We start from the raw sequence: 16,134 nt of genomic DNA, 5'->3' as shown, positions 1-16,134 counted from the left end.
GGGGGGGGGGGAGGGATGGGATGGGAGGCTGGGGTTAGCAGATGGAAGCTATTATCCAGAGAATGGATAAACAACAAGGTCCTCCTGTAGAGAACAGAGAACTAGATTCAATAACCTATGATGAACCAGAATGGAAAAGAGCCTTAAAAAAGAGAATCTATACATACGTACAACTGAGTCACTTTTGCTGTACAGCAGTAATTAACGCAACATTGTAAATCAACTATACTTCAATAAAATATATGTGTAAAAAAATAATAGGGCTTCCCTGGTGGCGCAGTGGTTGAGAGTCTGCCTGCCAATGCAGGGGACACGGGTTCGAGCCCTGGTCTGGGAGGATTCCCTCATGCCGCAGAGCATCTGGGCCCACGAGCCACAGCTACTGAGCCTGCGCGTCTGGAGTCTGTGCTCCGCAACGAGCGGCCGCGACAGTGAGAAGCCCACGCCCTGCGATGAAGAGTGGCCCCCGCTCGCCGCAACTGGAGAAAGCCCTCACACAGAAACGAAGACCCAACACAGCCAAAAATAAATAAATAAATTTAAAATAATAATAATAATAAATGAAACTTCCTTAGGTCTCACACCCCATCTGTTAGTAGGGGGCTAGTGATGGTGCAGCCCTCAGAGTTGTGGGGAGGTTTAAACTGGGGGAATTCCTTATGAAGCATTCATCACGGAGACCGGTGCAAAGTTAAGTGTTTGGTAAGTGGCGGCTATGTCACCATTGTCAGATCCCGGAACTGCAGTGCTGGCTGTTATTTCTGCAGCCCCGCCTGAATTATGTGCTTCTTTTAGGCTACAGATGACTTTGTTCTCAAGTGTGTTGGAGAAAAAGTTTTGTTACCTTTCTCTTCCAGCCTGCTTAGTCTTCAAAGGCAACATTTTAAGAAAGATCTTTCCCCAGATGGACAGTCTTCCTTTACCAGGAGAATAGGACTGAACCTAAGGAAATTAACTTTACATCTTGTATGTTATCTGTGCCGTGGAAGGCCATTTCAAGCCCCTCTTGAGGATTGATGAAGGCTAAATATTCTCCCCGAATGGTCCACACGTGGAGGGTGCTCGTGCAATCGGGGCCTGTAGTGTGATGTATGGCACCAGTTGCTGCCCGCAATCCTGCCTCTACCCACCTGTTTTGACCAGTGCTGTCGGCTGATAACATCACACTGCAGCCTGTCTTCATGTGGAGTCAATTATATCCTCTTCCCGACACAGCAGATTAAGAGAAGTTTTAAAAAAAAAAAAAGATTTAGCACAAAATATGGAAAGGTCAACCCAGCAATATTAAGTAGTCCTGTCAGACTGTCAGTAGTAAAATTAAAAATGATTGTAGACTGAAAAACACATTTGTTCTACTGAAAGCGCAGCCTCTGCAGGGAACAGCGGTGGCGGAATGGTGCCCTCTAGTGGAGCAAATGGGGAACTGCAGCTTCTGGTGCTAGCGCTGAATTACTCAGGTGGGGTGTGTCCTACTTGGGTTCAGGTCAATCAGGGTTTCATACGATGGGACTATTGTTCCAATCCCCTAAAAAAGACAATGTGTCAACAATTCTTTGCAAGTGAACATGGTATATAATTCTGCTTGGCATTTGTATTCTTTTCTATAGAAGCACATCCTCTCATAAACAAGTGTTGTCTGCCAGCATCTACTTACTTGTTTTTAAATCAAGATGAAGGAAATATCTTCATGTATTTTGATGGAACACGTTAGAAATTATCATCTATACTTTTATCAAGACTTCTTCCAAATAAAAATGAGTTTCTTTACCAAACGGTTGATAGAACATAGATGAGAAAAAGAGTGGCAGGCGCTTTCTAATGATAATAAAGCAGTGACTTGATGTGGGGTCGGGACATTAACACAGTATAAGGAGTCCTGTAGCTTCCTGCCGTGTTAACCACTGCCAAGGTATTTTACCTTTAAGCACTTCAGATAATATTTTACTTTTCATCTTTCAGGCCATATGCCCAAACTCTATTGCCGTTCTTTCCAGATATTGACTCTTCTCATTTCTGAGTAACTTACAGGAATATGGAGGGAATTGCCTTCTTATCAGAAACTTATTTCATGTCTTTCCATCAATAATTCACTGAGCAGATGAAGGAGAGTCAATTTATTCTCCTAAAATGCCCGTCTTCATTTTCCGCCCTGCACCCTCTAGGTAATTGTTGGCAAATTGAGTAATCCTGAGCAAAACTCATTCACCCTCTGAAAATGAGTAAAGAACTGGGAATTCTGCAGAGGTTGTATGATTTGGCAGTGTGTAGGTTTTTGCCTTCTGCTACCTTAAAATTACATTTGCACACTTAAGTTTATATGCCTGCTAAGGAGTCCCTCTTTTCATGTAACACATAGATATTCTAGCTGCTCAAATTAAGCTACTTGCTCTATTTTGCAAGTATTTGTGTGTGTTTTAACGTTGAGCTCTCTTTTGAATATATTAAGGATTCGTATGACTGCTGAAGGTTTTTGCTACTGTAGTTATTTTGAATTCAGGAGGATAGTGATGGAACAGCGAGTGACATATAGTTCAAAGCCGAGTTATCGCCAAAGTGGGAATTTGATGTTCCTGAGCGAAGCTAAAGGAATCATTTGCACATCAGACATCATTAAAAACTACTGAATTATAATCACTTGTATTGTTGAAGTTGCTGGTGAGTGATTCCCTACAGACACCTGGTGTATCCTGCAATCAGTTGACATTATCAGTGGAGATGGAGTTGTGACACTTCACGCTTTGAAAGGACTCCTGCATTTCAATTAGTGATCAAGAAGAGCGATATTTATTTTCCCTAAACCCTGAGTGAATGCAATCAGAGTATATTGTCCAGTTCTTAGCGTTGGTGATGTCATTACACACAAACTCACCTAGCCATGTGTGTGTCAGAGGAAACAATCACTTTTTTTCTGTACTCAGTCTGAGTCCTGGAATAATGATGTTCCCGATTATCTCAGAATTTCTCTCTAGAAAGTCAATAGCAAAATGAGAAAACACAACCATTTAATCAACTTCTCAGGAAATTCAGATTATCTTCGAGGCTACCAGGGGACAAATCTAATGCTGCTGCCCCATTGTTGGTGGGTGAGTTTAATATTGCCTGTGATTTTTGTGACATTAGCATTGAATGGTCTTAGTGAGTCCCCAGTAACATTATTTCTCAGCAGTCTACTGTTTTGTCCTGCAACTCTGATGTGGCTCTTTTTAAAAAAAAAAAAAATTATTGAAGTATAGTTGATTTACAATATTTTGTTAATTTCTGCTGCACATAATCAAGGTATAAAATATCCTTGTCTCTGATTATAAAGGTAGAAGTTACTGCCCAGGTTCTTAGCACATGTTTTTCATCAGAGCTGTCACGGCATTAACTTCAGCTGATTTATTTGGAATTTACTTATTTATTCAGTTATCCTTTCAAGAGATACTTATTGGATGCCTACTATGTATAAGACATTGTGCCAAGATATATGACTTCAAAGGTAAATAAGACTCAGCTCCTGCCTTCATGACTTTATAGGTGGGGGAGACATTAAGAAAGAGTGAAGCACATGTTGTGAAAATTGTGCCTATTGCTATGGTCTCACCTGGAAGGAAAACATAATAATTAGGATGTTTTCCATTTTAAATAACAGAAACCCAACTCAAGTTGGCCTTTCCAAAAGGGAATATATTGACTCACCAAACTAAAAGTCCAGAGGCAGGTAGCTTCAGGCAAAGCTTGATCAAGGTACAAACATGTGACAAGGACCAGGTTTCTATCTCATTTTCCTCACTAAGGACACTCTTCTCTGTAGGCTCTTCTCTCAAAATCTCAAGGTAGCTGCAAAATATTCTCAAGATTACATGCTTCTAGATTATAGTTAGCAAAAAAGGAAATTCTCTTCCCAGGCAGCTCAAATAAAAGTTTTATAATTTTGTTAGTCATTTTGGCCTCTAAATCAGGTATACATCTCTGAGTTAATTATTTAGAGGGGACATAGGATGTGCTGATTTCTTAGTTTGGTCAGCACTGTTCTTCTCCCTCATCACCCGCCAAGCCAAGGATGGGATCAGTTCAACCAAATTGTATTGTTGGGTGATTTGGGATGTGAAGAAGGGTGATGTGGTTGGGAGAGGGAGGTGTTAGGACTGGGGCTCAGTGAACTGAATGAGATGTGCCTTTTCCTGAACTAATTGTTCAACCACAAATTGAACAGGCTGGAGTCACAAGCCCAAGCCTGAAGCTGGGGGCTAAGTGTTGAGGATGATTGGAAAGAGGTTGGCCCCATCCAAAGAGTGGGGGAGGTGTCACCCTGTCCAGGAGTGAGAGCAATACTACACAGTAATTCGAGCAGGGAAAGCTTAATATAAAGAATTATTAGCTCTAATAGATTAGAGGAACAAGGAATTGTCTAGGAAGACGTAAAGAGAACTCTAGGGAATCTAGGAATGGCAGATGGAAGGAGCAGCCACTCCCCCAGGACTGAGACAGAGCACGCTAGGAGGAGCCCACCCCAAACCAGGGCCAAGATCCAGATGTTCCTAGGTCACTGGATGACAGAGAGGCCACTGAAGTGCCACACAAGCCAACGGAACTTGCTAGAAATCTGCCCTTTAGGGTGTCAAGGAAAACTGTGCGTGGAGACATGTCTCACTAGAGGCATTGCACTACAGAATCACCCATGGGGGCCAGCTGGTGTTGGAGGAGCTACCCCTGCTGCTGAGCCTGTCCAGGGAGCACTCCAGGACCAGGAAACAAAACCCCTTCCTCCTTTGTTGCCTGTCAAACACTCTCTCCCTACAAAGCTTAACGTAGGAATAAGATGTAGGGCTTCCCTGGTGGTGCAGTGGTTGAGCATCTGCCTGCTAATGCAGGGGACACGGGTTCGAGCCCTGGTCTGGGAAGGTCCCACATGCTGCGGAGCAACTAGGCCCATGAGCCACAACTACTGAGCCTGCGCGTCTGGAGCCTGTGCTCCGCAACAAGAGGTGGCGATAGTGAGAGGCCCGCGCACCGCGATGAAGAGTGGCCCCCGCTTGCCACAACTAGAGAAAGCCCTCGCACAGAAACGAAGACCCAACACAGCAAAAATAAATAAATAAATTAATAAACTCCTACCCCCAACATCTTCAAAAAAAAAAAAAAAAGAATATATTGTACAACACAAGAAAAAAACAAAATTAAAAAAAAAAAAAAAAAAGACGTAAAGGGCCGAGCTACGTGTTCACAGAGCAGGCAGAAAGTATGAAATTTAGATTTTTATAACCAGCCTAGGGAAAGAGTGATTCACTGCTCCCAACCGGGATGCTCTTGCCATAAGAAGGGAGATGGATCCGGGTGGGACAAAGGATTTCACCTACTGAGAGCTTCACAGGCAGAGGAAAGAACAAAGGCATGAGAGTGAGGGAGGGACTTGGGGCATTCACAGTAATATGGTTGATTGATTCTGTTGTTGGAGCAGAGAGGGTGAGGTTGGGAGGGGCCGTCACAGAGTTAGAGAGATACAGGGTGTGGAGTGTCTCCCTTATCATGAGAATTAGTTTGGACTCTACCCATTTGTTTAGACTCTGTATGGATTATGGGGGACTGCTGAGTAGTCCTAAGCATTAGAATCAGCTTCGTGATTTAGCCAAATAATTTTGGTAGCAATATGGAGAAGGAATTAGAAGAGGGGTGAGCCCAACCAAAGAGACAGATTGAGAGGTGAGAGATGATTAAAATGATCCAGGCCAGTGAATGAAAGGAAAGCTGAGTGAAGGCAGTGGCAGTGTGTCCTGTGAAGGGGTAGATTTTAGAGAAATTAAGAGGTGGAATGGAGACTTACCAGATGGGGCAGGACTCTTAATGAATCTTCATTATCAGCTGATCAGTACAATCCAAACTGGACTCCAGCAGCTTTACAAAACCATCCTTTTTAGGAAACTGAGGCAGCACAGCCCAGGAGTTAAAAGTATGAGCTCTGGAGCAAATTATCTGGGTTCACACCCAGGTTCCTGCACTCTCTTGCTGTGAGACCTCTCAGGCTGGCTGTGTCACCCCTCTGGCTGCAGTCTTTCCTCTGTAAAGAAGAAACAAGAAAACTATCAGCTTCGAAGAGCTGTTTGGGGGACTAAATTAGGTATATGTAAAACATTTGGACCAATGTCTGCTACATCATAAGTAGTCAGGGACATTGTCTATTGTCATTTTTCTTGTACAAGCTGAAGGTAACTTTGGAAATGTATCAAGATGTATTATTGTACTTTATAAAGCATGGCAGTTTATGAATAAGTGATGCTAGCATTTAATCATTCTTGCTTTCTGATGAAATCATTGTCTTCACTTTTGAACAAGGAAACAGAAAATTTAATCAAGAAGGCCAGCTTATCTTTAGGAGGCAGAAAGATAAAGTGTGATGTTGCTGAGATATCCATGGTCAAACCAGAGTATATGGCTCAACAAGTAAAGTAGTCAAATATAGAATCTTGTCTTCATTCACTCATTTACTTGGCCAGCTCCTATTTCCAAGATAACATCTTTTAAATTTAAATCCAGATCCTAACAAGAGAGCTTTGTATGACTTATTAGTTTCATTAGTGTCACTTAAAATCCAATCAACTGGATATCAACTGAAGGACCCCGGAATGAGGTCAGTCTGTCCAAATGGAAATGATCGTAACAATGATTTATAGCACTGGTATGGGCAGTGACTGTGGACAGGAGAACAGGATCACATGGTCCAGGAGGGGAAACAGACTCCTCTGTTCCTGCTGTCCCCATCCCTGTATGTCTGCCTAGCTCCTAGGAGGTGCTTAATAAGTATTCATACTTAAGAAGTATGAATTCTCAGACTACTTTTTTACATCAAAATAAGTAAGTGCAGTTTCAGTCAGGAAAATTGGAGACTGATTTGATTTAATGTAATTAATTTATAGTTTTTGGCCACACTGTGCAGCATGAAGGATCTTAGTTCCCCAACCAGGGATCAAACCTGTGCCCGCTGCACTGGGAGCACAGAGTCTTAACCACTGGACCACCAGGGAAGTCCTGGAGATTGACTTAAAGAGTCTGTCTCAAACAATTTGACAGAGCTGTCGACTAAATAATACTGACAAGTAGGCTTGCTTTGGAAATGGGGGTAAGGGCTATTTCAGACAAACTCTGAGAAGACTCAAGATTTGAAGAGTTTTAGGGGACAAGCTCTGAAAATAATATCTAAATCCACCAAATAGGGAGGAAATTTTAATATCCTGTCTAGAAGTTCACACTTTTCAGCTATCCCCATCCCCAGAACTCAGGCTCTAGTATTAAGGACAGGAAGACCTGCCAGAGCTGAGGGTTCTCATGTTGGTGTTCGTCAGCCCAGGCCGGCCATGGGAGGAGAATAACTGTCTGTAGGGTCCAAGGTCAAGAGGGCATTTATTACAAGGAAGGATGTGGCAGCTGCCTCTAAGGGCCCCCTTTATCAGCTTGTTGGAAGTGACTTCCCAATCCAGCACACAGAGTCCCCCAAACCTCCCCTTATAACACCTCCCCCATGAGCACCAGTCTTCTTCTCAGAACCATCACACAGCCTGCCATCTGTGTCCTTCCACTCTTCCCAGGTCCCTGTCACCTGCAGACATTCCAAGAGCAAGATGTAGCCTTTCCTCTTCACAGTCATTCAGGAACGATGCAAATAGGTACGAAAGAAAGATCTTCTATCTTCCATGAAAGATGAGAATGGAAACCTAATTTTATCTGGAGTCTAGATTGAACCGCCCATCACCATCATTCTAAATAACTTCCTTGCTTGCTGCAACTCTTTCCTTAATGAAATGTTAGCCTATTTAGTAAATTTAATGGTACTGTCGTATCTGTGGAGGAAAAGATTTGATGATATCCATTATCACTGGTTTATAGACACTGTTCTCTTCCTGCACTCAGTGGAACTTGGTGAGGAAGTTGGATCAGCCACCTTTGTGATTGTGTCAAGTTAAACAAAGGTGTATCTCTATAGTACTATGTTAATCTATGACTTTTTCTAGCCATTTTAATGGTCATTTGGATTACCTGCATTGTCAAACAATGAACTGTCTGTATATTGTCCTTTGATTTGGTCTAAACTACAAGAGCCAATTGGAATTCTGCAGTAGACCCATACATTCTCTGTGTATTTCTCATTACTCTTTCAGAGCTACCATTTCTCTTTCTCTACTGCCACTCTCACAAGCCTGTACTAGTTGAGGCCTCTCTACCAGACTCCCTTCAACACTAAGAACTTTTGATTTTGCAAACATAGTTCTGTCTTGTGCCTTATTCACTCACGATTATGTTCCTGGCTATTTCCACTGATCGTTATTCTGTTCACCCTAGTTGATGCCACCTTACATGGCAACAAAGCTTCAAATTCACTTACTTTGCGAGGCTCAATATTTTCTCTTCTATTGGACGGCAAGGCGTAAACTCAGCTTAAAATTACAATCCCTTTAGTCCCAGATTTAGAGGTGATGCCGAGAAGATTGATTGCAGATTTAAGCTACCGCAAACTTTTTGCAGCCCAGGAGTTCCTCCAGTTTTTGTTTGCAAAATATTTCCTCCTCTGAAGATTTCTAAAGTTTGTTTTTCAATTCCATATTTCTTAAGTATATTTTCCTTTATTTTTCTACTTGAAATTAAAAGTCCATATCCCTTATCAAAACCACAACTCAAAATACAATCAATGTAGTATTTTATTTTTTACATCTTTATTGGAGTATAATTGCTTTACAATGGTGTGTTAGTTTCTGCTTTATAACAAAGTGAATCAGTTTTACACATACATATGTTCCCAATTCTCTTCCCTCTTGCGTCTCCCTCCCTCCCACACTCCCTATCCCACCCTTCCAGGCGGTCACAAAGCACCGAGCTGATCTCCCTGTGCTATGCGGCTGCTTCCCACTAGCTATCTACCTTACGTTTGGTAGTGTATATATGTCCATGCCTCTCTCTCGCTTTGTCACAGCTTACCCTTCCCCCTCTCCATATCCTCAAGTCCGTTCTCTAGTAGGTGTGTGTCTTTATTCCTGTCTTACCCATAGGTTCTTCATGACATTTTTTCCCCTTAAATTCCATATATATGTGTTAGCATACGATATATGTCTTACTCTTTATGACTTACTTCACTCTATATGACAGACTCTAGGCCCATCCACCTCATTACAAATAGCTGAATTTCATTTCTTTTTATGGCTGAGTAATATTCCATAGTATATATGTGCAACACCTTCTTTATCCATTCATCCAATGATGGACACTTAGGTTGTTTCCATCTCCGGGCTATTGTAAATAGAGCTGCAATGAACATTTTGGTACATGACTCTTTTTGAATTATGGTTTTCTCAGGGTATATGCCCAGTAGTGGGATTGCTGGGTCATATGGTAGTTCTATTTGTAGTTATTTAAGGAACCTCCATACTGTTCTCCATAGTGGCTGTACCAATTCACATTCCCACCAGCAGTGCAAGAGTGTTCCCTTTACTCCACACCCTCTCCAGCATTTATTGTTTCTAGATTTTTTGATGATGACCATTCTGACTGCTGTGAGATGATATCTCATTGTAGTTTTGATTTGCATTTCTCTAATGATTAATGATGTTGAGCATCCTTTCATGTGTTTGTTGGCAGTCTGTATATCTTCTTTGGAGAAATGTCTATTTAGAAGATTTGTGACCCAAATGTCTTCTGCCCATTTTTGGATTGGGTTGTTTGTTTTTTTGTTATTGAGCTGCATGAGCTGCTTATAAACTTTGGAGATTAATCCTTTGTCAGTTGCTTCATTTGCAAATATTTTCTCCCATTCTGAGGGCTGTCTTTTGTGCTTGTTTATGGTTTCCTTTGCTGTGCAAAAGCTTTGAAGTTTCATTAGGTCCCATTTGTTTATTTTTGTTTTGTTTCCATTTCTCTAGGAGGTGGGTCAAAAAGGATCTTGCTGTGATTTATGTCATAGAGTGTTCTGCCTATGTTTTCCTCTAAGAGTTTGATAGTTTCTGGCCTTACATTTAGGTCTTTAATCCATTTTGAGCTTATTTTTGTGTATGGTGTTAGGGAGTGATCTAATCTCGTACTTTTACATGTACCTGTCCAGTTTTCCCATCACCACTTATTGAAGAGGCTGTCCTTTCTCCACTGTACATTCCTGCCTCCTTTATCAAAGATAAGGTGACCATACGTGCGTGGGTTTATCTCTGGGCTTTCTATTCTGTTCCATTGATCTATATTTCTGTTTTTGTGTCTGTTTTTTTTGTGTCTGTTTTTTTATTTCTGTTTTTTCTGTCTTGATTACTGTAGCTTCGTAGTATAGTCTGAAGTCAGGGAGCCTGATTCCTCCAACTCCGTTTTTCGTTCTCAGGATTGCTTTGGCTATTCAGGGTCTTTTGTGTTTCCATACAAATTGTGAAATTTTTTGTTCTAGTTCTGTGAAAAATGCCAGTGGTAGTTTCCTAGGGATTGCAGTGAATTTGTAGATTGCTTTGGATAGTAGAGTCATTTTCATAATGTTGATTCTTCCAATCCAAGAACATGGTATATCTCTCCATCTATTTGTATCATCTTTAATTTCTTTCAACAGTGTCTTATAATTTTCTGCATACAGGTCATTTGTCTCCTTAGGTAGGTTATTCCTAGATATTTTATACTTTTTGTTGCAGTGGTAAATGGAAGTGTTTTCTTGATTTCAGTTTCAGATTTTTCATCATTAGTGTATAGGACTCCAAGAGATTTCTATGCATTAATTTTGTATCCTGCTACTTTACCACATTCATTGATTAGCTCTAGTAGTTTTCTGGTAGCATCTTTCAGATTCTCTATGTATAGTGTCATGTCATCAGCAAACAGCGACAGCTTTACTTCTTCTTTTCCAATTTGGATTCCTTTTACTTCCTTTTCTTCTCTGATTGCTGTGGCTAAAACTTCCAAAACTATGTTGAAAAACTGTGGTGAGAGTGGGCAACCTTGTCTTGTTCCTGATCTTAGTGGAAATGCTTTCAGTTTTTCACCATTGAGGACGATGTTGGCTGTGGGTTTGTCATACATGGCCTTTATTATTTTGAGGAAAGTTCCCTCTATGCCTACTTTCTGCAGGTTTTTTATCATAACTGGGTGTTGAATTTTGTTGAAAGCTTTCTCTGCATCTCTTGAGATGATCATATGGTTTTTCTCCTTCAATTTGTTAATTTGGTGTATCACGTTGATTGCTTTGTGTATATTGAAGAATCCTTGCATTCCTGGAATAACCCCCACTTGATCATGGTGTATGATCCTTTTAATGTGCTGTTGGATTCTCTTTGCTAGTATTTTGTTGAGGATTTTTGAATCTATGTTCATCAATGATATTGGCCTTTAGTTTTCTTTCTTGGTGACATCCTTGTCTGGTTTTGGTATCAAGGTGATGGCGGCCTCGTAGAAGGAGTTTGGGAGTGTTCCTCCCTCTGCTATATTTTGGAAGAGTTTGAGAAGGATAGGTGTTAGCCCTTCTCTAAAAGTTTGATAGAATTCGCCTGTAAAGCCATCTGGTTCTTGGATTTTGTTTGTTGGAAGATTTTTAATCACAGTTTCAATTTCAGTGCTTGTGATTGGTCGGTTCATATTTTCTATTTCTTCCTGATTCAGTCTTGGCAGGTTGTGCATTTCTAAGAATTTGTCCATTTCTTCCAGGTTGTCCATTTTATTGGCATAGAGTTGCTTGTAGTAATCTCTCATGATCTTTTGTATTTCTGCAGTGTCAGTTGTTACTTCTCCATTTTCATTTCTAATTCTATTGATTTGAGTCTTCTCCCTTTTTTTCGTGATGAGTCTGGCTAATGGTTTATCAATTTTATTTATCTTCTCAAAGAACCAGCTTTTAGTTTTATTGATCTTTGCTATCATTTCCTTCATTTCTTTTTCATTTACTTCTGATCTGATCTTTATGATTTCTTTCCTTCTGCTAACTTTGGGTTGTTTTTGTTCTTCTTTCTCTAATTGCTTTAGGTGCAAGTTTAGGTTGTTTATTCGAGATGTTTCCTGTTTCTTAAGGTAGCATTGTATTGCTGTAAACTTCCCTCTTAGATCTGCTTTTGCTGCATCCCATAGGTTTTGAGTCCTTGTGTCTCCATTGTCATTTGTTTCTAGGTATTTTTTTTATTTCCTCTCTGTTTTCTTCAGTGATCACTTCATTATTAAGTAGTGTATTGTTTAGCCTCCATGTGTTTGTATTTTTTACAGATCTTTTCCTGTAATTGATATCTAGTCTCATAGCGTTGTGGTCGGAAAAGATATTTGACACAATTTCAATTTTCTTAAATTCACCAAGGCTAGATTTGTGACCCAAAATATGATCTATCCTGGAGAATGTTCCATGAGCACTTGAGAAAAATGTGTATTTTGTTGTTTTTGGATGGAATGTCCTATAAATATCAATTAATTCCATCTTGTTTAATGTATCATTTAAAGCTTGTGTTTCCTTATTTATTTTCATTTTGGATGATCTGTCCATTGGTGAAAGTGGGGTGTTAAAGTCCCCTACTATTGTGTTACTGTCAATTTCCCCTTTAATGGCTGTTAGTATTTTCCCTTATGTATTGAGGTGCTCCTATGTTGGGTGCATAAATATTTACAATTGTTATATATTCTTCTTGGATTGATCCCTTGATCATTATGTAGTGTCCTTCTTTGTCTCTTGTAATAGTATTTATTTTAAAGTCTACTTTGTCTGATATGAGAATCGCTACTCCAGCTTTCTTTTGGTTTCCATTTGCATGGAATAGCTTTTTCCATCCCCTTACTTTTAGTCTGTATGTGTCTCTAGGTCTGAAGTGGGTCTCTTGTAGACAGCATATATCTGGGTCTTGTTTTTGTACCCATTCAGCCAATCTGTGTCTTTTGGTGGGAGCATTTAGTCCATTTACATTTAAGGTAATTATCAATATGTATGTTCCTATTCCCATTTTCTTAATTGTTTTGGGTTCATTATTGTAGGTCTTTTCCTTCTTTTGTGTTTCTTGCCTAGAGAAGTTCCTTTAGCATTTGTTGTAAAGCTGGTTTGGTGGTGCTGAACTGTCTCAGTGTTTGCTTGTCTGTAAAGGTTTTAATTTCTCCATCAAATCTGAATGAGATCCTTGCTGGGTAGAGTAATCTTGGTTGCAGGTTTTTCTCCTTCATCACTTTAAATATGTCCTGCCAGTCCCTTCTGGTTTGCAGAGTTTCTGCTGAAAGATCAGCTGTTAACCTTATGGGGATTGCCTTGTGTGTTATTTGTTGTTTTTCCCTTGCTGCTTTTAATATGTTTTCTTTGTATTTAATTGTTTTTTTGTTTGTTTGTTTTTGTGGTGCGCGGGTCTCTCACTGTTGTGGCCCCTCCCGCTGCACAGCACAGGCTCCGGACACGTAGGCCCAGTGGCCATGGCTCATGGACCCAGCCACTCCGCTGCATGCGGGATCCTCCTGGATCGGGGCACAAACCCACGTCCCCTGCATCGGCAGGCAGACTCCCAACAACCGCACCACCAGGGAAGCCTGTATTTAATTTTTGACAGTTTGATTAATATGTGTGTTGGCATATTTCTCCTTGGATTTATCCTGTGTGGGACTCTCTGTGCTTCCTGGACTTGATTAACTATTTCCTTTCCCATATTAGGGAAGTTTTCAACTATAATCTCTTCAAATATTTTCTCAATCCCTTTCTTTTTCTCTTCTTCTTCTGAAACCCCTATAATTCGAATTTAATGTTTTCCCAGAGGTCTCTGAGACTGTCCTCAGTTCTTTTCATTCTTTATTCTTTATTCTGCTCTGCAGTAGTTATTTCCACTATTTTATCTTCCAGGTCACTTATCCATTCTTCTGCCTCAGTTATTCTGCTATTGATCCCATCTAGAGTATTTTTAATTTCATTTATTGTGCTGTTCATCATTGTTTGTTTCATCTTTAGTTCTTCTAGGTTCTTGTTAAATGTTCTTTCATTTTGTCTCTTCTATCTCCAAGATTTTCGATCACCTTCACTATCATTATTCTGAATTCTTTTTCAGGTAGACTGCCTATCTCCTCTTCATTTGTTAGGTCTGGTGCGTTTTTATCTTGCTCCTTCATCTGCTGTTTTTCTGTCTTCTCATTTTGCTTATCTTACTGTGTTTGGGGTCTCCTTTTGCAGGCTGCAGGTTCGTAGTTCCCGTTGTTTTTTGTGTCTGTCCCCAGTGGCTATGGTTGGTTCAGTGGGTTGTGTAGGCTTCCTGGTGGAGGGGACTAGTGCCTGTGTTCTGGTGGATGAGGCTGGATCTTGTTTTTCTGGTGGGCAGGTCCATGTCTGGTGGTGTTTTATAGGGTGTCTGTGAACTTATTATGATTTTAGGCAGCCTCTCTGCTAATGGGTGGGGTTGTGTTCCTGTCTTACTAGTTGTTTGGCATAGGGTGTCCTGCACTGTAGCTTGCTGGTCGTTGAGTGAAGCTGGGTGCTGGTGTTGAGATGGAGATCTATGGGAGATTTTCGTCATTTGATATTATGTGTAGCTTGGAGGTCTTTTGTGGACCAGTGTCCTGAAGTTGGCTCTCCCACCTCAGAGGCACAGCACTGACTCCTGGCTGCAGCAACAAAAGCCTTTCAACCACATGGCTCAGAATAAAAGGGAGAAAAAGTAGAAAGAAAGAATTAGTAGAAGTAGAAAGAATGAAAGAACAAAAGAAAAAAAAAGAAAGGTGGAAAGAAAGAAAGAAAGGAGAGAGGGAGGGAGGGAGGGAGGGAGGAAGGAAGGAAGGAAGGAGGGAAGGAAGGAAAAAAGAAAGAAGATAAAGTAAAATAAAATAAAGTAAGATAAAATATAATAAAGTTATTAAAATAAAAAAATAATTATTAAGAAAAAAAATTAAAAAAAAACAAAAAACACGGACGGATAGAACCCTAGGACAAATGGTGGAAGCAAAGCTATACAGACAAAATCTCACACCGAAACATACACGCTCACAAAAAGAGGAAAATAATAAATCTTGCTCTCAAAGTCCACCTCCTCAATTTGGGATGATTCGCTGTCTATTCAGGTATTCCACAGATGCAGGTACATCAAGTTGATTGTGGAGCTTTAATCCACTGCTCCTGAGGCTGCTGGGAGGGATTTCCCTTTCTCTTCTTTGTTCTCACAGCTCCCGGGGCTCAGCTTTGGATTTGGCCCTGCCTCTGCGTGTAGGTTGCCGGAGGGCGTCTGTTTTTCGCTCGGACAGGACGGGGTTAAAGGAGCAGCTGCTTTGGGGACTCTGGCTCACTCAGCCTGGGGGGAGGGAGGGGCACGGAGTGCAGGGCGAGCCTGCAGCGGCAGAGGCTGACGAGACGTTGCACCAGCCTGAGGCGCACCGTGCATTCTCCCGGGGAAGTTGTCCCTGGATCCCGGGACCCTGGCAGTGGCGGGCTGCACAGGCTCCCCGGAAGCGGGGTGTGGATATTGACCTTTGCTCACACTCAGGCTTCTTGGTGGCGGCAGCAGCAGCCTTAACGTCTCATGCCCGTCTCTGGGGTCTGTGCTTTTAGCCGCGGCTCACGCTCGTCTCTGGAGCTCCTTTAAACAGCGCTCTTAATCCCCTCTCCTCGCGCACCAGGAAACAAAGAGGGAAGAAAATGTCTCTTGCCTCTTCAGCAGCTCCAGACTTTACCCCGGACTCCCTCCCGGCTAGCCGTGGTGCACTAACCCCCTGCAGGCTGTGTTCACGCCTCCAACCCCAGTCCTCTCCCTGCGCTCCGACCGAAGCCCGAGCCTCAGCTCCCAGCCCCGCCCGCCCCGGCCCCGGAGGGTGAGCAGACAAGCCCCTCGGCCTCGTGAGTGCTGGTCGGCACCATCCTCTGTGCGGGAATCTCTCCGCTTTGCCCTCCGCACCCCTGTTGCTGTGCTCTCTGCGGGCGGCTCCGAAGCTTTCCCCCTCCGCCACCCGCAGTCTCCGCCTAAAAAGTGGCTTCTTAGTGTTTGGAAACCGTTCCTCCTTCACAGCTCCCTCCCACTGGTGCAGGTCCCATCCCTATCCTTTTGTCTCTGTTTATTCTTTTTTCTTTTGCCCTACCCAGGTACGTGGGGAGTTTCTTGCCTTTTGGGAGGTCTGAGTTCTTCTGCCTGCGTTCAGCAGGTGTTCTGTAAGAGTTGTTCCATGTGTAGATGTATTTCTGGTGTATCTGTGGGGAGGAAGGTGATCTCCGCATTTTACTCT

The 16,134-nt window shown here is 41.8% G+C and overlaps 1 protein-coding gene across 6 annotated transcripts in view; it reads left to right on the top strand.

Annotated features, from left to right (window-relative positions):
• The window catches only part of CTNNA2 (catenin alpha 2), a 1,197,048-nt gene that overhangs the window by 375,696 nt on the left and 805,218 nt on the right, over positions 1 to 16,134 (top strand). The window lies entirely within an intron of this gene.

Source organism: Aethalodelphis obliquidens, unplaced genomic scaffold (assembly GCF_003676395.1).
Source record: "Aethalodelphis obliquidens isolate GAN/ISIS:26980383/991018 unplaced genomic scaffold, ASM367639v1 scaffold35, whole genome shotgun sequence".
Classification (NCBI taxonomy): domain Eukaryota; kingdom Metazoa; phylum Chordata; class Mammalia; order Artiodactyla; family Delphinidae; genus Aethalodelphis; species Aethalodelphis obliquidens.
Note: the sequence above shows the minus strand (reverse complement) of the source record. Positions and strands in the feature narration are given on the sequence as shown.